Here is a 26,666-nt window from a genome sequence, read left to right as displayed (position 1 = left end):
CCTCTTCCCACTTCCCAGGCCCCTATTTTCTCTTTGCACGAACTTGATTGCATCCTTTCCGGTCAAGGAATTATAATTGAAACACTAGTCCGTCACAGAGGGGAGAAACATGTCTTTCAATATATGACGTTGAATATATATCCCTGAGAGTCGTATAAGGAGCTAGCCTTGGGAGCCTAGAGTAAGGTTTGGTGGCTAAAGTCACAGCGAGATGCAGAGGGTCTCAGAGGATGGAGGGAAGGCACGAAGGACAGAACTGAGGAGCGCGGTCCAGCAGATGCTGAGGCTGGGTTTTTACACCACTCCTCGGCAGCCCGCCCAGAGGTGCGTGTGCGCAGCCGCAGTCCCATAGCGGGACCGAGAGTTCCCAGCAGAGGGCACTCACGGGCAGGATATTCCACAGGCTCACCCCCGGTGACCCAGGGGCTGCACCTATGGCTTGGGTTTTGCTGGCTACTGTTTGATCATGCCCTGACAACCCAGTTCTGGAAAACTAAGTCATAATCTATCAAAAAATACAACTTAGAGACAGGTTAACTATCCAGTGGCTACAGCATTCGGCGAACAAAACAAGTGATCAAGGCCAGGCTCTGCTACATAGAGAATTTGAGGCCACCCAGAGTTAAGGAGGATTCTATGTCAGAACAAACCCCTTAAAGTCCCATTGTCTCTCGGGCCCTGAAATCGCCTTTCCTAGCTCTGTCGGAGTACCCTGCCTCTCTGGTGTACACACGTAACTAGTCTTTGAAGGTATTATTTCTTTTCAATGAATTCCTATTTGTTTATTACCGCCCTGTAAACAGGCTTGGGAAATACCATTCATTCTAAGATGTATTTAATTCAAGCACACCAGGGTCCTTCACCTGGGGCTTGACTCAAGTAGAATAATCAGGACCCAGGGTGGCTCATGAAACATTGGGAACTGTTTCAACTTCTTAGGCAGATGTGCAATATTTTTGGAAAGAAGTCCAGTAGTTTTTCTGATTACCAAGGAGTTCGTAAGTTTAGTTTGTAGGTCTAGGCTCAGAACAAGCAGCTCAGACATTAAGCGCACTTACTGCTCTTCCAGAGGACCTGTTTCAGGTGGCTTGCAATTGCCTGTAAGCTCAGCTCCGGGAAACTCAACGCTCTTTTCTGGCCTCAGTGCAGACACACAAAGTTAAAAATAAAAATAAATCTCCTTTTTCGTTTGTTTGCTTTCAAGACAGGGTTTCTCTGTGTAACAGCCTTGGATGTCCTGGAACTTGCACTGTAGACCAGGTTGGCCTCGAACTCACAGAGATCCACCTGCCTCTGCCTCCCGAGTGCTGGGGTTAAAGGTGTGCGCCACCATCGCTCGGCATCAAAAATAAATCTTACAAGGAAGAAATACAGGCTGAACGTAGCTGTGCACTATGGTGGTGAAGGCAAACAGACATTCCGAGCCAACCAGGGCTACATAGGAAGACTCTGAAAAAACAATGCAGGCCTCAAATCACTGCTGGGCTAGGGATGTATGGCCATAGCATATAACCCAGATGTGGGAGCACATGTCCATGGTGGAGAGATGAGTACCCGAGGATCCAAAGTTCAAGGCTTCCTTTGGTTACACAGCCACTCTGAGAACTTGCTTCTAGATAAACAGATTGCAAATGAAAGGCAATAAGAATCAATGTTATAAATTCAGAACCCTTCAGGGAAGGAGCCCCTGACCCAGGCCTGGCCTCTCCAAGCAGAGTTCTGCAAAGTTGCTTCAGCCCGGCCTTCACTCTCTTCCTTACAGATGGGCTCAGCTCCACCCAGGAAAACTCCGAGGCCCAGTTTTTTCCTTTTAAAGCCAGGTTAGGCTCAAGTAAACGTACTTCTGCATTTTTGGCATTTAAATAGAAATCCTTCCCTGGTGGGTTTTTCCCCTGAGTTAGTCATGCGAACGCTCCATGCCTCACTTACCACTAAGTTTCAGGTGCCTGGGCCGTTCTTTTGCACGCATGCTGCTCACGACCCTTCTTCACCTCCTCGCATTGGAGTCCCTGGGGAAACTTGGGTCCTGACTTCAATGGGTTGGGATTTTCCTTAGGGTGTGTGTGGGGGGGAGTTAAACACGTGGGGGGGGGATTAAAACGTATATTTTTATAGTATAAAAGAAAAAGAGAGAATACAGGTTGTTCTAATTGTGAAAAAAAAAGGCATGGAATCCTTTTAATAGACTTAATACAATAACTTTGTATCTTTTATTTTAAGATTTTTTTTTTTTTTGAGACGGTTTCTCTGCAGCTTTGGAGCCTGTCTTGGAACTAGCTCTTGTAGACCGGGCTGGCTTTGAACTCACAGAGATCCGCCTGCCTCTGCCTCCCGAGTGCTGGGAGTAAAGCTGTGTACCACCACTGCCTGGTTTTTTATTTTATGCGTGTGAGTGCTTTGCCTGCATGTATGTAGGTACACCATGTGTGTGCACGGTGCCTATGGAGGCAAGAAGAAAGCGTTGTTTCCTCTGGAACTGGAGTTAGAGATGAATGTGAGCAGCTAGGAATGGAGCCTGGGTTCTCTGCGAGATCAGCAAATGCTCTTGATCGCTGACCTGTGTCTCTAGCCCCAACAACGTTGTTTCTAACATAGGTTTCCTAAGAATTCATATTTTGCATTGCTAAAATTATATCGGACTTAACTCTATGTTAGGAACAGATCTGTTTTATAGTCTCTACCTTTTTATAATATGTTGCAAGCATTTGTGCATGTGTGTGTTTGCCTGTATTCATGCGTGTGTAGGCAATGTTCATGCATGGGATTATAAGAGCTTGATATTAAGGTCCCTCTCCACTTTATTTACTTATTTATTTAAAGACAAAATCTCTTACTGAATCTGTAGCTTGCAGTTTTGGCAGATTGGCTGGCCAGGAGCCCCAGGCCCTACCCTTCTCTGCCCTCCCCTAGCCCAGGGGTTCTGAGCCTGTGCTGCCACACCCAGCCTCTTACACGGGTCCCTGGGGATCTGAACTCGATTCTCAAGCTTGCACACAAGCACTTTGCACACAGGTACTTTACACACTGAGCCATCATCTCCGTAGTCCCCACTAGCAAGCAATGTTCTGTCTTTTATTTGGGTTTTATTGTTGTTTTGAAACAGGGTTTCTCTTTGTAACAGCCTTGGCTGTCCTGGAACTCACTCTATAGACCAGGCTAGCCTGGAACTCACAGAGATCCATCTGCCTCTGCCTCCCAAGTGCTGGGAGGATTAAAGGCATGCGCCACTGCTACCCAGCTTGTTTACCTGTTTTTGAAACAAGATCTCACTGATTGGACTAGGACTGCCTATGTAGACAGGCTGGCTTCAAGTTTACAGAGATCCATCTGCCCCTGCATCCCTAGTACTGGGGCTGAAGGCATGCGCCACCATGCCTGGCTGCTTATTTATCTTTTTTTTTTAAAATAATTTTATTTAACTTTATTTCATGTGAGTTGGTGTAAAGGTGTCAGATTCCCTGGGACTGGAGTTACAGACAGTTGTGAGCTGCCATGTGGGTGCTGGGAATTGAACCCGGATTCTCTGAAAGAGGAGCCAATGCTCTTAACCGCTGAGCCATCTCTCCAGCCCCCTGCTTATTTATCTTAAGATTGGGTCTCATCCCCAGATGATCTCAAACTCTGAGTTTCTTTGGATCCTTCTGCCTCCACGCCCTCTGTGCTGGGATGCAGGAGCGTACCATTGCACTCAGTGTATATGGAGCTGGCACTGGGACCTCACCCATGGGGCTCCGCCCACTGCTTCATATTTAGTGTCTGCTTTTCCGCCATGCAGCACACTTCATTTCCCCTTGGTTGTACATTTTTGCCTGGGTTTCAGGTGTGTGTGGTGTCATCTTCTCTTCCTGGCGATGAATTCTCTGCAGCAGTCTCATCTGTTGCTTTTATCCATTTGGCAGCTATGGGTCAATATCAACTGCCTGCCAGTTTTTTTGAGACAAGGTTTCTCTGTGTAGCCTCGAATGTTCTGGAACTCTCTCTGTAGACCAGGCTGGCCCCGAACTCACAGAGATCCGCCTGTAAGACAACTTACAGGAATCAGTTCTCTCCTTCCTCCACATGGAGCACAGGATGACAAACCAGTGACCTGGAGTTTCTCAGGCCTGATCTGCCTGAGAAACACAGAGGAGGCCTAGAAGGATGCTAAAGGGGAGATGTCAAAGAGAAGATGGGCCAGGTGATCTGGGGCCCTTAGGGCTAGGAACACAGTAGCTTTTAGATCTGATAAATGAGAAACCTCAAAGGATTTAAGTACAGGACTTCCAAGAACTGATTTCCTACTTATCTGTTTATTTGGTTCTTTTTTTTTTCGGGGTGAGGAGGGGTAGGTGGGTATTAAGATTGGCTCTTATGTTGCCTAAGCTGGACTTGAACTTGTTATATAGCTTGTGAAGATCTAAAATTCTGGATCTTCCTGTCTCCACCTGAGATTGCAGGCATATGCCCACCAGGTCTGGTTTTATTTATTGTTTTTTATTTGTTTTTCAAGACACGGTTTCTTTGTATAGCCTTGGCTGTCCTGGAACTCTCTCTGTAGACCAGGCTGGTCTCGAACTCACAGAGATTCGCTTGTTTCTGCCTCCTGAATGCTGGGATTAAAGGCGTGCGCCATCACCGCCCTTGCCCAGCTGCTGGGAGTTAGAACTCAGGTTTCTGCTTGCATAGTGAGGACTTACCTCCTGAGCTGTCCAGCAGCCCTCATCTGACTTTTTTGGCGAGACTGCCCCTGACTACCCTAGTTAGTACAATGTTTTTAACCCCTGTGCCTGCTTTCTTAGTTTGAGCTTTTCTTTGTGATGTATATTTCCGCTTAATAACACATATATGATGTACGATCTGAGTATGAGTTCTTCAGCAGCAGTGTCCGACCAAATCTTGGTTTGTTTTTTTCTTTTACTTATATCCCCGACTACCGCGAACAGTGCCTGGAGCGTGGCAGGTAATTGGTAAATGTTGAGTTCAGGGGATAATGCACCAGTCTGATGGCCGCTGAGGCCGACTGCGGGGTTCATTCATTCACTGTTCACTCAGCTGTTGCCAAGCGAGTTTTTTGCATCCACTGTATAAAGATCTTGGTCCAGCAATGTTGTGTCTAGGGTCCTCTTGTGTTAAGGAGTGAAGCGCATTAAAGAGGTGGTTCCAGTGGGTTTCAGGAGCATCCTGGGGTTTCCGGAGTAGCCTGGTGTTTCAGGGGCAGCCTGGTGTTTTGGGAGTAGCCTGGTGTTTCAGGAGCAGCCTGGTGTTTCAGGAGCAGCCTGGGGTTTTGGGAGCAGCCTGGGGTTTCCAGAGCAGCCTGGTGTTTCAGGAGCAGCCTGGTGTTTCAGAGGTCTGCAGAGTAAAGGACGTTACCATAAAGCAAACAGCTTTCATCTGCTGCCTCGGAGCTCTAGGCCTGTGCCCCGGGCATAGAGTACCACAGTAGGGCCAGGGCTCCACTGCCACCGCGTAAGCTGTGGCGGCTGAGACCTGCCTGGATCCACTGTCCCTTCCTTTATTAATCCCTTGTTAACTGGGGCCAACCAAGCTCTTGAGCAGGTTATGTCGGTCACTGGAGAAGACTGAGAAGATCCGCCAGTTAGACAGATAGCAATCAAGAGATACATGTGGTTAACTAGTGTTTTCCCATTGGTTTATTTATGTAGAGTTGAGACGACGGCTTTCAGGGGTCAGTTCTTGCCTTCCAGGTTGCTGAGGTAAGATGTTCCTTTTCTTCTTCTTCTTCTTCTTCTTCTTCTTCTTCTTCTTCTTCTTCTTCTCTTCCTCTTCCTCTCCTCCTCCTCTTCCTCCTCCTCCTCTTCTTCTTCTCCTCCTCTTCCTCCTCCTCCTCCTCATTTCTTTTTTGTTTTTTGAAATAGGGCTTCACTATATAACAGCTCTGACTGTTCTAGAACTCACTCTGTAGAACCAGGCTGGCCTCAGAAATCTGCCTGCCTCTGCCTCCCAAGGGCTGGGATTAAAGTTGTGCGCCAGCACCACCACCACCACCCAGCTGGTAAAATGTTTCTTGTTTCTACAGCCTTGCTGTCATCTAGGCTGACGGGCCTGCAGTCTTCTGGGCATTTCTTCTGTCTCCACTTCCCCTCTTGCTATAGGCATGTTGGAATTACAGACGTGAGCCACTGCACTCAGATGTTAACTTTTGGCTTTTTTTTTTTTAACAATTGTTTATTTTCTTGTTTCTGTGTGTTGTTGGCGCACACATGGAGATTAGAGGGCAATCTACGCAGGGACCTGACTCTCCTTCCACCTATGGGTTCTGGACATTGAACTCAGGTCATCAGCTTGGTGCTAGCCCCTCCCCCGGCCCCCATCTTCCTCACTGCTTCCCTCCTAGGTTCTGGGAATCAAATCTGGATTGTCAGGCTGCACGGCTAGCACCGGGCCACCCAGGTTTCTCTCTTTCTCTGTCTCTGTATTTCTCTGGTACTGGCGATTGAACCCAGAACTTAGATACACTAGGCAAAAGCTAAACTACATCTCCAGCCAACCAGTGGGCTTTCCAACATGGAAGTTCCCAAAGGATTGACACACATGATACTATGGTTTGATTCTATTTCCCAGAATGTTCTATATGTTGAGCCAGATGGGTGGGACACATCTGTAATTCCAGTACTCATGACCTACATACACATCGAGTTCCAGGACAGTCAGGGCTATGTAGTCGGATCCTGTCTTTTTTTTTTTTTTTTGATTTTTCGAGACAGGGTTTCTCTGTGGCTTTGGAGCCTGTCCTGGAACTAGCTCTTGTAGACCAGGCTGGCCTCGAACTCACAGAGATCCGCCTGCCTCTGCCTCCTGAGTGCTGGGATTAAAGGCATGCACCACCGCCGCAGGGCTGGATCCTGTCTTAAAAGAAAGAAAAAAGGTTTCCACGTTGGAAACAGAGTCCCTCAATTGATATGACAAAGGTGTTTGGAGTAGGCCTTTGAGAGGTAATTAGGATGAGGTAATCTCATGAGTGGGACCCTGTAGTGGCCTCCCTGGCCGCGTCACACGATGCCTTCCACCATGTTGGCTCAGCAAGAAGGCCCTCACCAGATGCCAATTAGATGTCGGTCCTGTGCTCAGGAACTTCCCAACCTCTAAAACTGCGTGCCAAAACATTCTCTGATCTACAAATTACTACCAGTGGACTAAGAAAGCAAATAGACTAGGACACGAGAGCCAGGAGGGGATTTGCCTCTTCTGCCTGCACATAGAGTTCACTGACCCCAGACCTTTGAGGCCACTGGAAACCTTAGGATGGGGCTGTCCGAGTGTGGGTGGAACCCCTCACTTGGCTTGGCAGCTTGAGGTAGAGGCTAGACAGAGGCCCGTGTAACCTATGACCTTGTCCCCCCACCCCTCACTCCCACCCTTTGGCTACTCCAGACTGTTTTTGGAGACCAGATCTTAATGTTTTACAGGCTAGGCATGGCCTTACTGTGTAGCTCAGGCCAGCATGAAACTCTTCATCTTCCTGCCTCAGCCTCCTGAGGGACGGGATTACAGGTGTCTGCAGACTGAGTTTTTTGTGAAGCCTAAACTGGCCTCATATTAGACATGTAGCTCAGCCTGGCCTTGAATTTGTGGTCTTCTGTCTCGGTCAAACACTAGGATGATAAGCATAGCCACCATGCCTGGTCATGGCCCTGGATTTGATTCCCAGTACAGTAAACAAACAACAACAAAGCAATATATATCTATTATCAGCTTGCTGAGCATGGTGACATTCGCCTTTGATCTCAGCACTCAAGAGGAAGAGGCAGGCAGTTTGTTTGAGGTCAACCTTGCCTACATATCAAGTTCCAGACCAATCAACACTACCTGGTGAGACCTGGTCTCAAAACAAAACAAAACAGCCGGGCGGTGGTGGCGCACGCCTTTAATCCCAGCACTCGGGAGGCAGAGGCAGGCGGATCTCTGGGAGTTCGAGGCCAGCCTGGTCTACAAGAGCTAGTTCCGGGACGGGCACCAAAGCTACAGAGAAACCCTGTCTCAAAAAACAAAACAAAACAAAAAACAAAAACAAAACAAAAAATGTATCAGGTGACAATTCAATTTTGAGTTTTTGGGAAAACAAAATATATTTTACTCACTTATGCTCCTTCATTCAGCTAATACCAAAGTGGGCTTGTCAAGACTGATTTACAGGTATATATTTTCTCTAGTCCAATATACTCAAGAAGAATTGGGAACTTAAAAATAGCATTATTGTTTCTTTAGACAGGGTTTCCCTATGTAGCCCTGGCTGGCCCGAAACTCACAAAGATCTGCATTGATCCTGAGTTCTGGCATTGAGACATGAGCCACCAGGCCCAGCTCCATTTTTATATTTCGAGGCAGGGTCTCTTACTGAATTCAGGATGTGCAGGTTTGGTTAGTCTGGCCAGCTTGCTCCAGAGTGATGAGCTTGCATGCTCAGCCAGACTTTAACATGGGGGCTGGTTGGGGTTCTGAACTCTGGTCCTCATGTTTGTACTGCAAGTATCCACTGAGCCGTATCGTCAGCTTCCTCCAGCATAATTTTTTGAAAATCAAATATTAAGATGGGAGCAATGGTACAGGCCTGTAATCTCAGGAGAGGGAATTATATGAGACTTGTCTGGGTGGGGGAGGGTGGCGAGAAAGAAAGAAAAGTAAGAAAAAGAAGTTAAAGTCACTTCGGTTCTCAGGCACCTTCAACTATGGCTTTTTTTTTTTTTATTTTAATAATCCCTAAGGGAAGGAAGGGGCCTGGAATCCACTTGTCACTTCTGGGTGTATTTAACTTTATTTTGTGTGCATTGGTGTGAAGGTGTCAGATCCCCTGGGGCTGGAGTTCCAGGCACTTGTGAGTCACCTGATGTGTGTGTGCTGGGAACTGAATTCAGGTCCTCTGGGATAGCAGCTCAACCATTTCCTTAGCCCCTCACCCCTTTCTCTTGTTTTCATGTTTTTATGCATGTGAGTGTTTTTTTTTGCATGTCTCTCCAGGATTTATTCGCATAACCATGTAGCAGATGAAACACTGAATCTTTTGCACTGTCATGATGTTCTACAATGTGAGAGAGAAAAGAAGTGGGAAATGCCGTGAACCAGCTTCCCCAACGTAGCTGCCCACCTGTCCCAGGTCTCCCGCATGTGAGTGTTTTGCTTGCATGTATCCAGTGTACTATTAGCAGTGCCTGGGGATGGCAGAAAAGGGCAGCGGGCATCAGATCCCCTGGAACTAGAGTTATAGCCAGTTGTGAGCCACTGTTCCCTGCAAGAGCAGCCAGCACTCTTAACTTCGGAGCCATCTCTCTAGGCTCGGTTTTATTTTACTTTTTGAGATAGGATTTCTCTGTGTAATTCTGGCTGTCCTGGAACTTGCTCTGTAGAGCAGGCTGGCCTTGAACTCAGAGATCCCCTGCTTCCCAAGTGTTGAGATTAAAGAAAGGTACTACCGTCTGTCATTATTTTTGTATATGGGGGTCTCATACATCCAGATCTAGCCTTGAGCTTTCTATGCCTCTACTTCCCCAGTGCTGGGGCTACAAGGTACCCACACACTATGCCCCCCAAAAAGAAAACCCCTCTTAAATATGACAAGAATATGTGCTGTACAGCAAACATGGTTTGGGGGATCCATAAGGACTCTGAAGAAAGACATATCCAACACCCACAATGTACTGGGAACATTTTGGACTTCGGGGAACTTAGGAGTCAGGTGTGGTGGCTCAGAGTCGGTATCAGTAGGATCAGGACTTCAAGGCCAGCCTTGGCTACCTGAGACCTAAATCCAGAAGCAAACAAATTACCCCCAATAATAGAAATTATGATAGCCCTGTGGGGTAGAGATTCATGCTGCAAAGCCAAGCAGAGAGCTGGGGAGTGTGGTGAGGTCTGAGTGTGGACTGAGCAGACGCCCCAGCGAAGACAGACAGGAGGAGAAGACAGGCCTGTGAATACCTGGGGGAACTTGAGGAGAGAATCCAGCCTGGCTAGTTTCCATACCGGGAGACCTGGGAATGGAGCACAGTGAGGGCAGCTGGCCTGGAGCTATGGGAAGAGAAGAAAGGGCAAGGCAGGTGAGCCCAGGACCGAGAGGCCAGCTCTGGTTTCAGTCTGGGTGGAGAATGGAAGATTTTGAGGCAAGATTGTTCTGTTAGTTTTTGAGAGGGTTTCATGTAGTCCAGGCTGGCCTAGAACTCTATGTAGCCTGACATTGACCTTCTAATCTTCCTGTCTCTACCCCAAGTGCCGTGACAGGCATGTGCCCATTATGTTTATATTATGTTTATGACCCTAAAACAGCTGGAGCTCTTGGGAATCCCACTAGCCTGGGGATGGAGCTCCTTACTATGGCCCTTTAAGGCTAGGAGGAAAATAACTTGGTTTTATTTATTTCTATTGCTCTCTTCACTGTTTCTTCTCATTCTCCCCCACATTGTTATTATTTCATAAATACCTGGATCTGGGCTGGGTGGCGGCGCATTACTGTTGATCCCAGCACACTCGGGAGGCAGAGACAGGCGGATCTCTGTGAGTTCAAGGCCAGCCTGGTCTACAAGAGCTATTCCAGGATAACTAGGACTGTCACATGGAGAAACCCTGCCTTGAAAACCATAAATCGTGAATAAATAAATAACAAATGCCCAGCTCTTCGCAGCGGTCCTGCATCCTGTTACCGACTGTATTTGTTTCCCTACGCTGTACTCTGAATGTGTCCCACCGTTCTGCTTCTCTACCTTACCCTGTAGCCTTAGTCGCTATGGTAATATTTCCGGGGCAAAGCATCCATTGTATGACGATGGATGTCTAAGGCTTCCCCTAAGATACTGGCACTGCTGTGGGCCTGATCTTCCTCTTCTCTGGAGCTTGGGAGTCTGATTTTGTGGTTCTGGGGATTGAGCTTCAGCCTTGAAAACTAAGTAAGGACTATGCCACTTAGTCACATTCTCAGCCCAGAATTAAAAATGTTAAATTGATTAAGAGCACATTTTGCTCTTGTAGAGGACCCAGGTTCTATTCCCAGCACCAACATGGTGGCTCCCAGCCATCTGTGACTCCGCACTGCCCTCTTCTGGCTGCTGCAGTCACCAGGCACATGCGGTACACATACGTATGCAGAATTAAATAAATAAACCCTACAAAATGAAAATGTCACTGGGAGGTGGTGGCGCACACCTTTATTATAGTCCTTGGGAAACAGAGGCAGGTGGATCTCTGCAGGCTGTGCCTGGTCTGCAAGTAAGTTCTTGACTATCAAGAACAGCATGAAGAGACCCTATCTTTAAAAAAAGTAGCATTTGGGCTGGAGAGATGGCTCAGAGGTTAAGAGCACTGGCTGCTCTTCCAGAGGACCTGAGTTCAATTCCCAGCAACCACATGGTGACTCACAACCATCTGTACTGAGGTCTGGCACCCTCCTCTGGCGTGTGGGCATACATCGAGGCAGAATGTTGTAAATAAATCTTTTTTTTTTTTTTTTTTGGATTTTTTGAGACAGGGTTTCTCTGTAGCTTTTTGGTTCCTGTCCTGGAGCTCTTGTAGACCAGGCTGGCCTTGAACTCACAGAGATCCACCTGCCTCTGCCTCCCGAGTGCTGGGATTAAAGGCGTGCGCCACCACCGCCTGGCAATTAATAAATCTTTTTTAAAAAAGTAGCATTTTATTGTTTTTTTACAATTTCATAGACGCATGAAAATGCATTCTGATCACATTCGTTCCCCCACGGCTGCTCCAACTCTTCCCAGACCCACCCTTCAGTCCACCCAGATTAAACTTTTATTTTGTGTTTGTGTGTGTGCATGTGGTTTTTGCATGTGTGCATGTTCATAAGTACACGTATGCTTGTGTGTGAAAATCAGAGGTCGATGTCAGATATCTTCCTCCACAACTAACCATCTTAAAATATGTTTTTCATTATTTAATTAACAAATTAATTAATTTGCGTGTGTGCCATGGCGCAGGTGTGGATGCCAGGAGATTATGTAAGAGTCATTTTCTCCTGCTGCTTTATGGGTTCTGAGGACAGAACTCTAGTGACCAGGCTTGGAGGCAAGCTCCTGGATCTGCTGAGCCTTCTCACCTACCCACCACCTTAATTTTTTTAAAAGCCAGTCGGTGGTGGCACAAATCTTTGATCCCAGCACTCAGGAAGCAGAGGCAGGTTGATATCTGTGAGTTTGAGGACAGCCTGGTCTACAGAGTGAGTTCCAGGACAGCCAGGGCTACACAGAAAACTAATTTTTATAGAGGTCTTCAGGGGACAACTTTTGGGAGTGGTTCTCATCTTCTACTATGTTGAAGCAGGATCTATTTATTTATTTTTTTCGAGACAGGGTTTCTCTGTAGTTTTGGAGCCTGTCTTGGAACTAGCTTTTGTAGATCAGGCTGGCCTTGAACTTAGAGATCAGCCTGTCTCTGCCTCCGGAGTGCTGGGATTAACAGTGTGTGCCACCACCACTGGGCATGCAGGGTCTCTCTGCAGGGTCTGTTTCCATTTCACTGTGTGCTCCAGGTGAGGTGGGCCCACATCTTCTGCCTGGTTTTCCTGTCTGTGCCTCCCATCTCTCTCTAGGAGTCCTGGGATCACAGATAGGTGCCACCACACCCAGACTTTTACATGTGGGTTCGAACTCAGGTTGTTTTTGGCAAGTACTTTTGCCTGCTGCGCCATCTCCCCAGCCCTCCACCGTGCTTTTTGAGAGAGGGATTCTTGTCACTATGTTCAGCAAGACTGGCTACCAAGCCCAAGGATGCTCTCGTCTCAATCTAACAGTGGGTTTATAAACAGGAGCTGTGCTCAGCTTTCTGTAGTGGGTGCTGGGGCTCCAAACTCAGATGCTCACACCACAAGCCCTTGACCCATTGGTCTTTCTCCCCAAAGCACTTTTCCACTTTTGTTGTTGGAATCCAGCCCCCGTGGGTTTCACTGGAGAACCTGATTTACTGTATTCACTCTAGAGTGTATCTGTGTATGGCCTTGTGAGTTTCAGCTGGGCTGTTTTTCTACTTCAAGGATTTCTAACTGGTTCTTCCTCATCTTGTTTCGTTTCTGCCTATTTTTGCTTAATAATTTCACTTCAAAATGGAAAGTATGTATTCATTCTGAGTATTTGCTATATTACTAGTTTTAAAGTTTTTAATACTTTTTTACAAACTTCCCAAGGAAATTTGAGAAAATTTCTGATCTGATGTGAAGGTCAAAGGCTATCTTTCTCAAGGGGAAGAACCTTTCTGTGTTGTCAGGTGCTGGTTCAAAGCTCTTCACTGTTGTTCTGTTTTATTTTCCTTTTGAAGTTTTCAGGATTTCATGAAGCCCAAGTTGGTTTCAAATAAACTATGTAGCACCTTGAACTCCTGATGCTCCTGCCTCTACCTCCCAAGGGCTAGGATTCTGGGTATGAGTTACCCAACCAGACTCAAGGCTCTATTTGTGTGAGAAAGTATTTCCTTAGGGCTTCTTGCTTTTTCCTCATTTCTTCCCAAGGCCCTTCTGTTGGGTCATCTGGGCCTTAACCTGGGGTCAGGGCTCCTCATCAGGGGTGTGTGAGATGGTGAAGTGAGTTGTGGGAATAGCAGATCAACCATGCTGGTTTCATCTCACCTTAGTGCTGAGAGTCTACAGCCTGACAGCCATTACCTGCCTCCCCCCCAACCTAAAAATATTTATTTTGCCAGCTGGTGGTGCAAGCTTCTAGTCTAGCACTCAGGAGGCAGAGGCAGGCAAAGCTCTGTGTCTTCCTGGTCTATAGAGTGAGTTCTAGGACAGCCAGGTCTACACAGAGAAGCCCTGTCTCAAAAAGCCAGTCTTTACCAATCTGTCTGTCTACCTATCTATAATCTTTGTGTTTATTTTATCTCTCATATTTTAAGTATATGTGTGGGTGTGTGCACATGTGAGTGTAAGTGTCTGTTAAGTCTAGAAAAGGACATCAGATCCCTGAAGCTGGAGTTACAGGCAAGTAGTGTAAGTGTCTGTTAAGTCTAGAAAAGGACATCAGATCCCTGAAGCTGGAGTTACAGGCAAGTAGCTGTGAGCCAGCTAATATGGGTGCTGGGATTGGGTGCTCTGAAAGAGCTATACTTACTCTAAACCATTGAGCCAGCTTCCCAGCTCCCCCTCCCCATTTCTATACCCCCCCCACACACACTCAGACAGACTTCCTCTGTATAACCCTGACTGTCCTGGAACTCAGCTGGCCTCAAACTCAGAGATCTGCTTGCCTCTGCCTCCAGAGAGCTAGGTAGGATTAAAGGCATGCACTACCACTAACCAGCACCCCCTGTTTTATTCATGAGTATGCTTGTGTGTAGGTACTTGAGGAGACCAGAAGAGGGTGTTGGATGCCCTGGAGCTGGAGTTACAGGCAGTTATGAGCTCCTGATGTGAGCGTTAGGGTCTGGATCTTCTCCTGGGAAAGCAGAAAGCTCTGTTAACCATGAAACCATTTCATCTCATTTCACCAGCCTGTCTGTCTGTCTGTCTGTCTGTCTCTGTCTGCTTGTCTATCTCTGCCTGCCTGCCTGCCTGCTTTCCTTCCTGCCTTCTTTCTTCCTCAAGATAGTTTCTTGTAGCATAGGCTGGCTTCAGACCATGTCTGTGTGTAAGCTGTGTAGTCAGGAGTGAGTTTGAACTCCTGACCCCCGGTCTCCACCTTCCGAGTGTTCCCACCCACCCACTAGTGTCCACACTCCACCCATAGAGACGTCAAGTTTGAGACTTTAGTTCTACCATCTCCCCAGGCTTCTGTCCGTTTCTGATTCCTGGGGATTTGTCAGAACCTGTACGTTTTTTTAAGTCTACTTTATATTTTAAATGTCATGGCTAGGTGTACAAGTAAGGGTTTTTGGAGGCTTAAGCTCATATCCTTGTACAGAGTTCAATCCCCCTCACACCTGGTTTCTTTCTCCACCCGCCATCATCGATGACCTGATTGTTGCCAGCCCGAGGGAGAGTTTTCTGTCCTAATCTTACTTGATTCTTCCTTGGCTTTTGACATACCTCATCTCCCTGCTATTATTTTCAAATTTACTCAATTTATTAATCTTTTGCTTTTTGAAGAGGGTGTTGTGTTGCCTAGGCTAGCCTTGACCTCACGTCAAGCTGAGGGTGACTTTCAACTTCTGATAATCACCTTTGTTTCTCAGATTCCAGGGTCACAGGTGTGTTCGACGGTGTCTAGTGACTGATTTCACATTTTATGTGTGCGTATATGTGGTATACAAGAGCTCTACTGGGGGGCTGGAGAGATGGCTCAGTGGTTAAGAGCATTGCCTGCTCTTCCAAAGGTCCTGAGTTCAATTCCCAGCAACCACATGGTGGCTCACAACCATCTGGAATGAGGTCTGGTGCCCTCTTCTGGCCTGTAGACATACACACAGACAGAATATTGTATACATAATAAATAAATAAATATTTAAAAAAAAAGAGCTCTACTGCTGAGCCACACCCCATCCCTCACTCTGCTCTCAAAACAACAGTCCACTTGGTCACTTAGAACCCTTATGAATCTTACCCCCTTGTCCTGCTGAAGCCTCCAGATGCAGCTGGGAGCTAGGAAAGGCTCTGGAGCCAGGGCCTTGCTCTTCAGTGTGCTCAACTCCTGTACATGCCCCTGTCAAAGGAGGAAACACATGTCTGGACTGTATGTTATTTTCTTGACACCCTCATGGTATAGACAATCTCGATCTTAGGGAGTTTTGTGTTGTTAATGTTTGCTTATTTTGACAGGGTCTCATTATGTAGCCCTCTTCTGGTCTAGAATTCACTATGTAGACCATACTGGCCTTGAACTCACAGAGATCCACCTGCCTCTGCCTCCTGAGTGCTGATTACCAGTGGCTATAATATCACTGATGATGTCTTTCTATCCCCAGCATAAATAAGCATTTACTTTTTTTTTTTTTTTTGGTTTTTCGAGACAGGGTTTCTCTGTGGTTTTGGAGCCTGTCCTGGAACTAGCTCTTGTAGACCAGGCTGGTCTCGAACTCACAGAGATCCGCCTGCCTCTGCCTCCCGAGTGCTGGGATTAAAGGCGTGCGCCACCACCGCCCGGCCAAGCATTTACTTTTTAAAAAGATGTTTTACATTTATTTATCTTTATTTGTTATATTTCTGCCATGTGTATCATCAGGTTTGAGAGCAGGTACCTTTATCTGCTAAGCCATCTTTCTTTCTCTTTTTAAAATTTAATTTAATTTATTTATTTTTATTCTTTGAGATAGGATTTCTCTGTGTAGCCTTGACTATGCTGGAACTCATTCTGTAGAGTGGGTTGGCCTCTGCCTCAAGTGCTGGGGTGGCACAGGCCTTTAATCCCAGCTCTTGGGAGGCAGAGGCAGGCTAATCTTTGAGTTTGAGACCATCCTGGTCTGAAGTGTGAGTTCCAGAATAGTTAAAGATACAGAGATCTCCTTGTCTTTGAAAAAAAAAAAAGAGATTTTCATATGTGGGTTTTTTTTCTAGACTCTATTTTTTGGCCGTTTGTTTATGAATGAATTGTATGTGTGAGTGTATGTATGTGCCCATGGCCAAGAATAGAGTGTAGAGGTCACAGGACAACTCTGTGGAGTCCTTTTTAGAGTTCCAGGATTGAACTCAGGTCAGCAAGCTTGTGTGGCAAGGCCTTTACCAGCTGAGCTGGCTGGCTGGCCTGATTTGTTTGAGGCAGGGTTTCATGTGCCCTCGGCTGGCTTTACAGTTGCCTTGTAGCTGAGGCTGGATCACAGGTGCGCCCTGCCACACCTGGTTGCACTCTTAGTTTTAGTTCTCTGTTTATTTATTTTTTTATCCACTCTCCATGATCTAATTAGTACAGACTCTTTTTGCTATTCAGTAGGTAAAAGCATGTTTCTCACTGTTTTGCTTAGTCAGAAATTTCCTGACTAAGTCTTTCTCCTTTTTTTTTTTAAATGTAAACTTTAGAATCAGCTTATCTCTATCAAAAAAATGACTAGTGTTTTTATAAAGATGTTTAGGGCTGGAGGGGAGCCTGGCATGGCCCTGGGTTTGGTCCCCAGTAGCTGATCAAAACAAAAACAAAACAACAAACAAACATCAAAATCCCCAAAAGACAAAAGACGGAAACTAAATAAAACAAACAAAACCCAAGTTCATTCTCAAACAAATATGGTTCTTTCTGGGAATTTGTATTGCAAGAATGGGTGGGTACGTGTGCTTCCGATTTCTTTAGTTATTCCATTATGTTCCCTAGCAGGGCCGGAACATTTCTTTCCATGTTTCCTGCTGGGTTTGTTCTCAAGCCTCCTTCCATTTTCTATGTATGTATGTATGTATGTATGTATGTATGTATGTATGTACGTTTAGGTAGGGTCTTACTAGGTAGTGCTGGCTGGCCTGGAAGTCTTTCTGTAGATCAGGCTGGCCTCGAACTCACAGAGACCTCCCTGCCTCTTCCTTTCTCATTCTGGGATTAAAGACATGTGCTACTGAGCCTGCCACAAAATAATAATTTGTGTTGTTGTTGTTTTTGTTTTTTGAGACAGGGTTTTCTGTCCTGGAACTCACTCTGTAGACCAGGCTAGCCTCGAACTCATAGAGATCCGCCTGCCTCTGCCTCCCAAGTACTGGGATTAAGAGTGTGTGCTCAACCTAACAATTTTTAAATAGAGTTTAAGGTGTAGATTTTAAGCACAAAGGAAAGAGGTGCTCGGGAAAGATGAGAATTCCCAGGTGTGGGGCTGCAGACATCTTCCCAGTGGTTGCATGTGTGACCTGTGGCTTTCCAGGCTCCATCACTCAGAGAGTATAACGTACAAGGCAGTTTAAAGGTTAGGTTTTCCGTTTGTAAACAAAGATGTAAAGTGGGCACTGTTTAGATTTAGGAATGAGAGACGAGTCATTAAAAACAACCCAGTTTCTCGATCATTTGGAGCCTAAGTGAGCTGAGGTCTCTTTGACTTCTCTATTTGTGGTTTTTTTAGCAAAACGCACATGGTCTTTCTAGACCTTTGTCCCTGGTGTCAAGGTTTCCTGACTTCCAGAAGGAAAGGCAGCTTCTCTCCTTCCTGGACTTTCTTTGACTTTCTTTATTTCCTGCCGCAGGTGGAGTTCTTCAGTGAGAGTTGGAACAGTGAAATAATCCGTGAACAAGGCAGCCCAGATGCCCCCTGCCCACGAGCTGAGGGTCACATGACAGAGTCAGGGAGACTGACTTCAGAAAGTCCCGTTCATGGGGCCGGTGAGATGCTTTGCTGGGAACATTTAGAGTGAGGATCTGACGGGGGCTCCCTAGTACTCACCTAGTACCATGGTGGTGGTAGAGAGAGGAGGACCTCGAGAACTCCCTGACCAGCCAGTTAGCTGAGCTGGGGAAGTCCAAGCTCAGTGGAGACCCTCACTCACAAAATAAGGGGGAAAGGGTTGAGAAAGAACACCAACCTCCCTACATACATGTGCACCTGTGTGTGTGTGCGCTTCTCCCAACAGGAACACACACACACACACACACACACACACACACACACACGGTCCCATTCAAACATAAATAATACCATCTCTTTATAGGTCTTGGTGGCACTTAGAAATTTCTTCTTTTTTTCCCAATGAGCTAACTTATTATTTTGAAACAGGTTCTTATGTGCTCCAGACTGCCCTAGAACTGGCTGTGAGCATGAACTCTTCTGCTTCACCTCCTGATGACTGGGAACAGTTATGAGGCACCATGCCCAGTTTTATAGGGTGCTTGTTACGATTTCAGCCACAATATGGCTGACATTTCAGGGTTCTAGGGCCACGCATGTGGCAGACAAGCCCTCAGGCGTGACCCACATGCAGCATGGTTGCATCATCTATGTATGATGCACCTGTGTGAGCCCTTGTGCGCATGAGTGAGCTCCGTTATCTGTGTATGATGTAACCACGTCGTTCCCTTGTGCGCATACGCTAGGCAGCCTTTAAAAGCTGCACGCACCATCTTCAGCCCTCTCTCTCACTGTACACTGACCTCACCAGGCCTGTACCCCCCCCCCCAATAAACTTGTAAGCGGGTTTGTTGCGTGTTCCATGCGTCCTTCTCACTCGTACAAGGAAATTTCATTGGTGCTATGAGGCTTGGGAGGCTCTTCCTCCCCTCTCCCAGAGTCAATCCAAAACTGGGTATTTTTTCCACAACAACCACATGTTCCATCTGCCTAAGCGCGACCTGTATGCACACCACCAGCTTCAGTTGGTGAGTTTTCCCATTCTGGTCAGCTTAAGGGTTTCTCCAAACCCAAGGAATTGACTGTTGAGCTCCCGGCAATCTTCTGGTGTTCCTAGAAATGGGGGGACAGCCCCAACCATGGCCTTCATGGCTACGGTTGAGCCCTTTGCTGAAATTCATCTCTGGATTGCTTCCCTTAGCTAAAATCACAATTGGATGACCCAGGGTTGCTCGCCTGCCTCAGATTTTTCTTTTTCTTTTCTTTTCTTTTGGACTACCCGTCAGTGGTCCCCGCCGTGAGAGACGGCTCAGTCTCCAGCCTCTTTGGCTTCCCAGTCGCTTTCACACCCTGCCTGTACATAGAGGACGCTCTCCTACAAGCCCTGTGGTGCTTACCACCATCATACCCAGCCTATAGAGGGGAGACATCCTCCTATAAGCCTTGTGGTATTGCCGTTTTTGCAGGTTTTCACAGTTTCAGCTGTGGGTAGCGATCCATCCAAAACCATCAATCCAGCCTCCCTCCTGAGATGCCTTTTAGAGGCCCTAAAACCCCAGGCCTTAATGCCCTACTTATAGATTCCCATACTTGTCCATCTTTGTTTAAAAAAAAATGGCCTCATTACAATTTAGATAACAATTTAAAGTGGCTGCCTAATGGCACCTTTGATCCTGATAATCTGTGGGAGCTTTCTAACTGCTGTCAGCACACAGGCAGATGGAAAGGGTTTCCTACATCCAAGCCTTTTACTATCTAAGCTCTAAGCCTAAGCCCTCTCTGTCCTTGCAATTTGTTTGCCTGCTCACATGTACCTGGCTATGCCATCTGTCCTGGAAGAACCCTACACTTCCACTCTGGACCCGACTAACAAACCCCTGCCTTTTCGACCTCAGCGGGCAGCTACTCTTACTCCTTCTTATAATCTCACCCTCCGTGATATCTCTATGATCCTATCTAATAACCTACTTCCTGAAGAGTGCAGGTGAGTTTGGGAGCAGCCCAGACTTCATGCAGATGAGGTTCACCAAACACATGCAATCCCCACCACCACCCCCCCTGCACACGCAGGCAGAGGTGGTCCCTGAGCAAAAACCACACTGGGATTATAATACCCCAGGTGGAATTTTAGCTAGAGACCGGTTTTTGACTTGGCTTCTGGCAGGTCTCTGCCCTCAAACCAGTAAACTATAATAAGCTCTCAAAGGTCATTCAAGATACGAAGGAATATCTGGGCAGTGGTAATGCCTTTAATCCCAGTGCTCCAAAGCTACAAAAAGAAAAAGAAAAAAAAGATGGGAAGGAAAATCCTTCTGCATTTTTGGAATGCCTCACTAAAGCTCTGTTACAATACACTAACTTAGATCCAGAAACCACAGAAGGCAGACAGTTACTCATGACTCTTTTTTTTTCTCAGTGCTACCCTGACATTAAGGCTAAACTTAGATGTTTGGAGAAAGGCCCCTTGTCCCCACCAGCAGAAGTCTTAGAGTTGGCTTTTAAGGTGTACCATGCAAGGAATGACAAAGCCCATAATCATCACTGTCACGTGCTAGCCACAGCCCCCTGACTGGCCAAGGTGACAGACCACCTGATCCATGCTGCTCCCTTGCCCCCTGGGGCTAGAGAACCAACAGACCCATGTTTCAAATGTGGCAGAACTGGTCACTGGGCCCAAGCATGCCCTAATTCTCATATCGGTCCCGCGAGACCTTATCCAAGATGCCATAGGGAAGGACATTGGCCAGTCGATTGTCCTTGTGCACATCGTGACATGGAGACATCAAACCCAGAAAATTTCCAAGTTGACCTTCTAGGTCTGGCCATGGACGAGTGAGGCTGCCTGGGCTCCTTTGACCCAACCACAACCATCATCTGTAATAGGAAGCCACAGATAAACATCACAGTATCCGGATAGTTCATATCCTTTCTCTTGGACACCAGAGCCACATACTTGGTACTGAGGGAATTCTGGGGGCCTACCTCTTCTTCTAGTTTCCCTATTGTTGGGGCAGGGGAACAGCCTTATCTACATCAGCAGACCGCACCACTTAACTGTGTTTTAGGGATATTTATCTCACTCATTCATTTTTAGTCATGCCAACCTGCCCAGTACCTCTCATGGGAAGGGATTTTTTTTTTTAGCAAAAGTAGGAGCTTCCATTTCATTTGCTCCTCCCATTCACCTTACCCCAGATTCACCAGACTCTCCCCTCCTCCCCCTTCTAGCCTCCCAACCTCCCAGCTCCAATGTGTTTTTTCCTCTACCAGGCTCTCAGGTGAACCCCCAAGTCAGGGACACCCAAAATCTCTCTGTTGCTAAACACCATTTCCCCATTGTTATCCAATTACAAGATCCTACTAAGTATATTACCCAAGCTAAGTACCCCCTCTCTCTCCAGTGCTTCAAGGGACTTAAGTCTAACCTCTGACCTTCTAAGAAAAAAGCTCCTTCGCCCCACCTCTTCTCCCTTTAACACCCCTATGCTTGCTGTTAAAAAACCTAAGGGAACCTATCGCCTGGTTCAAGATCTCTGGCTCATTTACTCCGCAGTGGTCCCTCTTCATCTTGTAGTGCCTAATCCTTAAACACTTCTTTCCACTATCCTCCCAGGAACCTCCCACTTCTCAGTTCTAGATCTTAAGGATGCTTTTTTCTCTGCTCCTCTCATCTCTCAATCTCAAATTATCTTTGCCTTCACCTGGACTGAGCCTGACACTCACCTTTCCACACAGCTCACCTGGACTGTCCTACTCCAGGGATTCCGGGACAGCCCACACCTGTTTAACCAGACTTTAGCTTCTGGTCTACTCTCACCGTCTCTCCATAAGTCTAAACTCATACAATATGTAGATGATATTTTACTCTGCAGCCCATCCTTGGAGAGCTGCAAAACTGATACCTCTGCTCTTTTAAATTTCCTGTCCAAAAGGGGATATAGAATCTCACCTTCCAAGGTCCAGCTGTCTACCTCTCAGGTAATTTACTTGGGATTAACTATTACCCCAACCAAAAAAGCTATTATTCTAGACAGAAAAAAGCAAATTCAGTCCCTTGCAGTTCCTTCTACAAAAGAAGAGGTTTTATCATTCCTAGGAATAGCTGGCTTCCTGCGTTCCTGGATCCCCTCTTTTTCTCTCCTCACCTGCCCCTTATACAAGGCAGCTCTCGGCTCTCTGCATGAGCCCCTTCTCCATCCCATTACTAAACCCTTCCAGAGACTCCAGCAGGCCCTTATCCAGGCCCCAGCTCTTCATTTCCCAGATTTAACTTGTCCCTTCTCCCTCTATGTAACAGAGAAGAAGGGATATGCCCTTGGGGTCCTAGGACATCAGCTGGGACCCTCCTTTGCACCTGTAGCATACCTGTCAAAGAAGCTGGACCTCACCACTCAGGGCTGGGCACCCTGCATACGTGCTTTAGCGGCCACTGAGCTTTTTATTCCTGAGTCAAAGAAACTAACCTTTGGGTCACTAACCACTGTCTTCTCCCACCACAATCTGTCCCATCTCTTAAATTACAAAGGCTTACAAACCTGACCCCTTTTCTGAGTCCTTTCCCTCCAGATGGCACTAGTAGAAGATGCCACACTCACTTTCTAATCCTGCCCACCTCTTAATATCTCAAATCTCTACCTCAACCCAACATTAATTATTTCCCATCTCATTCCTGCATAGAAACCTTAGAGGATCTACTGTCCTACCCCTCACATATACAGGAGGGCAAACTGTCCCAGGCCACCTATACCTGGTACACAGATGGCAGCTCCTTTTTATGTGAAGAGACCCATAGAGCAGGCTATGCCATAGTGTCAGATACTGGGGTGGTGGAGGCACAGGCACTCCCTGTCCATACCACTAATCAGCAGGCTGAATTAATAGCCCTTACCTGTGCCTTCCAGTTAGCAAAGGGACAATCTTTAAATGTTTACCCAGACTCCAAATATGCCTTTCATATCCTCCTGTCCCACGCAGCTATCTGAAAGGAGCGTGGTGGGCGTCTTACGATGAAAGGAGGATCCATAAATAACTCAGGTTACATTATGGACTTGTTAAAAGCCTCCCATCTCCCCAACGATATAGGAATTATTCACTGTCGGTCTCATCAAACCGACAGTTCTATTATTTTCAAGAGAAATAACCAGGCTGACCAAGCAGCTAGAACAGCAGCATTCCAGAGCCCAAACCTACCTCAGTCACCTCAGGGGGTTCATACAGTACAGCCCACATTCACACAGACACTCCCTGACACCCAGCAAATTCTGTCCTACCTACATCAGCTCTTTCGTCCTAATAGCAAAGCTCTGTTTCATTTTGTCAAGGCTGACCTCTAATCCACCCCTGAGGACTTAGAATTCTTAAAAGCTATCACTACCTCCTGTCAGATCTCTCAAAAGTCAGATCCCAAGACCAAATACCATAGCTTCCCTTTCCCTACCGACCAGGCCAGGGGCTCCCTTCCAGGAACTGACTGGCAGCTCTATTTTACTCATATGCCCTCAGTCAGAAGAGTTAAATATCTCCTGGTCTTGGTTGACACAATGTCTGGGTAGATTGAAGCATTTTCCACCACTAACAAGAGGACCCAGACAGTCTCTGATGTTCTTCTCAGAGAAATCATTCCTGGTTTGGAATTCCAACCTCTCTTCAGTCGGATAATGGCCCAGAGTTTACCTCCCAGATCTCTCAAATTTTATCTAAGGCTCATAACATTCCCTGGCATTTTCATATCCCATACCATCCTCAGTCTTCAGGGAAGGTAGAATGAACTAACCAGTCCTTAAAAAAATGTTCTTGTTAAGATGTTACAGGAGCTTCACCTTGACTGGGTAAAACTTTTGTCTCTGGCTCTTCTTAGGCTTAGGGCTCTCCTCAAAAGCCCCCTTTCCATCTTGCCCTTTGGACTCCTGTATGGGCGGCAGGTTTTAACCCCCAGCCTCTCACCTAAAACCTCTCCTCTTCCTGATCACCTGCTTACTCCGCTGTTATCCCATCTTCTCTCCCTATTATGGGATTTTTCCAACCACACATTACCTCAACCATGTGACAATTCATACCCTCTGGCGATTAAAATAGGAGATCAGGTACTATTCTCTCTCCCAGATCAATGCCCCTCACCCCTAAATGGCAGGGCCCCTTTAAAGTAATTCTTGTAACTCCCACAGCTTCCAGGCTCAAGGGACTCTCTCATCGGATCTACCTGTCTTACTTTAAACCTTTTACTCTTCCAGCTCAAGATAATCCCTCCTATACAGTAACTCAAACAGGGCCCTGCTCCCTTAAGTTCCAGAGGACATCAAGATCAGCCACTTTTTCTCCAGTTCCAGAAAAATAAAAGTCTCATCCTTACTCAACTCTCCTGTGGCAAAACCTCCATATACTCTTCCTCTTCCTCTTTTTCCTATCTGCTTTACCAACTTCTCTATATCTCCAATATCATACTTAAATTTCCAATTAATCACTCAGCTGTTATCACAGGGACCATCATTAAACACAGAGCCAGAGGTACAAGGATTGCCAAAAGCCCAGGTGGTAAGAAACAATAACGAGTTTGAGGACATTCACAAACTCCAAAAACTCACAAAACAGACTTTTACATAATAGGTTTGCCAGGCGGTGGTGGCGCACACCTTTAATCCCAGCACTGGGGAGGCAAAAGCAGGTGGATCTCTGTGAGTTTGAGGTCAGCCTGGTCTACAAGAGCTAGTTCCAGGACAGGCTCTAAAACTACAGCAAAACCCTGTCTCGAAAAACCAAAAACCAACCAAACAAACAAACAAAAAACCCAAAAAAACCGTAACAAGTTTATCACTGACTGCAGCAGTGTCTCCTGGATGCTAAGGTAATAATACCATGATGCTAAAGAGAGCAAGTGCCTGAAGATTTGCTTCAGGCAAAACATTGAGAGGTCCAATAATTCCCCTTTCTAATAATTACCCCTTATTTTCCCTCCCCTCTCCCCACTGTATTCTATTCTAACACTATACCATCGTAATCATAAGCTTTTAATATGTCTAGAATTTTTTTTCCAAACATTTTTTTCATAAGCTCCAGGGAGCCAATTGGACCTATCTAAACAGACCAGACTCATCCAGAGTAAGTATCATTCAATTCTTCCCTTATCATTCCTGGTCTTGGGAACCCCTGGGAAATTCCCTCCTCTACCCCCCCCCCCCAAAAGCCCCCTGCTATCTTCCGTCTTGGGACTCTCCTCCCTTAATCACCAGGATCTAAAATTTTTTTCCAGACATAATTTTCTGCCTTTCCAGCATCTTGCGAGGTTCAAGCTGCCAGCCAGCCAGTTCCACAGAGCCTGGAAAAAACACACAAGCAATCAGCCACCCCAAGACGTGGTCAAGCATCTCAATTCTCTGACGCCCACAAAATCAGCAAAAAGCAGTCTCGAGAGACCTGACTACGCCCACAAAATCAGCAGAAAGCAGTCATGAGAGGCCTGACGATGCACCGTTCCCACCCATTAAAGACCCCAAACTCCCCAAATTTTTATAATAAACAAAAGGGTGGAATGTTATAATTTCAACAATATGGCTAACACTTCTGGGTTCCAGGGCCACGCATGTGCGGACAAGCCCTCAGGCATGACCCACTTGTGGCATGGTTTATCACCTTTGTATGATGCAGCTGTGTGAGCCCTTGCACGCATGCGTGAGCTCTGTCATCTGTATGATGTAACCACATCATCCCCCTGTGCACATGTGCTAGGTAGCCCTTAAAAGCTGGATGGCACCATCTTCAGCGCTCTCTCTCTCTCTCTCTCTCTCTCTCTCCCCTTCTCTTTGCACACCGACCTCACCAGGCCTGCACACCCCCCCCCGCCCCCACCAATAAACTCCTAAGCAGGTTTGTTGCGTGTTCCACGTTTCCTTCTCACTTGCACCAGGTAATTTTGGCGCTGAAGATCCGCTACGGAACTTGGCGCTTGTGTTCTAGCAACTGAGCCATGTCCCTTAACGCAGCTCTTTTTGGGTTGTTTTTATTTATTTATTTTTTCACATTCATTTATTTTATGTATATGAGTGTCCACGGGCATGTGTATCTCTGCACCACATGTGTGTCTGGTGCTTGTGGTGGTCAGAAGAGGGCGCTGGAGCCCATGGCGTTGGAGTTCTGGACCATTGCTTTGTGGGAGCTGGGAGTCAAACCTGGGTCTTCTGCAAGAACAAGTGCTCTTAGCTACTGAGCCAGCCCTGCAGTCCCCCAGCTCTTCACTTTCCCCGCCTTTGTAGAGTCACAGAGTTCATGTGCCGTTTTCCTCTGATACTAGGAAGACTGGGTCATTCCTTGGAGTTCTTAACCTCATTAATAAAACATTCCTGGACAGACCCTAACAGAAGCTCAAGGGCAGTTTTCTTAGAGGCTAAAGAAAGATTACAGGCAAAAATAAATAAATAATAAAATAAAAATAAATAAAAAAATTTAAATAAAAGAAAGATTACAGGCCAGGCAGCTATAAATCCTGGCAGATGCCTAGAGGAAGAAGATGGAGCGGAGAGAAAAAGCTATGCTATTTGAGTTAAGCTGCTATGGAGGAC

At 46.5% G+C, this 26,666-nt stretch overlaps 1 pseudogene; it reads left to right on the top strand.

Moving 5' to 3' along the window:
- The first annotated feature begins 211 nt into the window (after positions 1-211).
- The window catches only part of LOC121457353, a 33,231-nt pseudogene continuing 6,776 nt past the window's right edge, over positions 212-26,666 (top strand).

This window comes from Microtus oregoni, unplaced genomic scaffold (assembly GCF_018167655.1).
Source record: "Microtus oregoni isolate MIOR12 unplaced genomic scaffold, Mior012 000016F_ref0000370, whole genome shotgun sequence".
Classification (NCBI taxonomy): domain Eukaryota; kingdom Metazoa; phylum Chordata; class Mammalia; order Rodentia; family Cricetidae; genus Microtus; species Microtus oregoni.
Note: the sequence above shows the minus strand (reverse complement) of the source record. Positions and strands in the feature narration are given on the sequence as shown.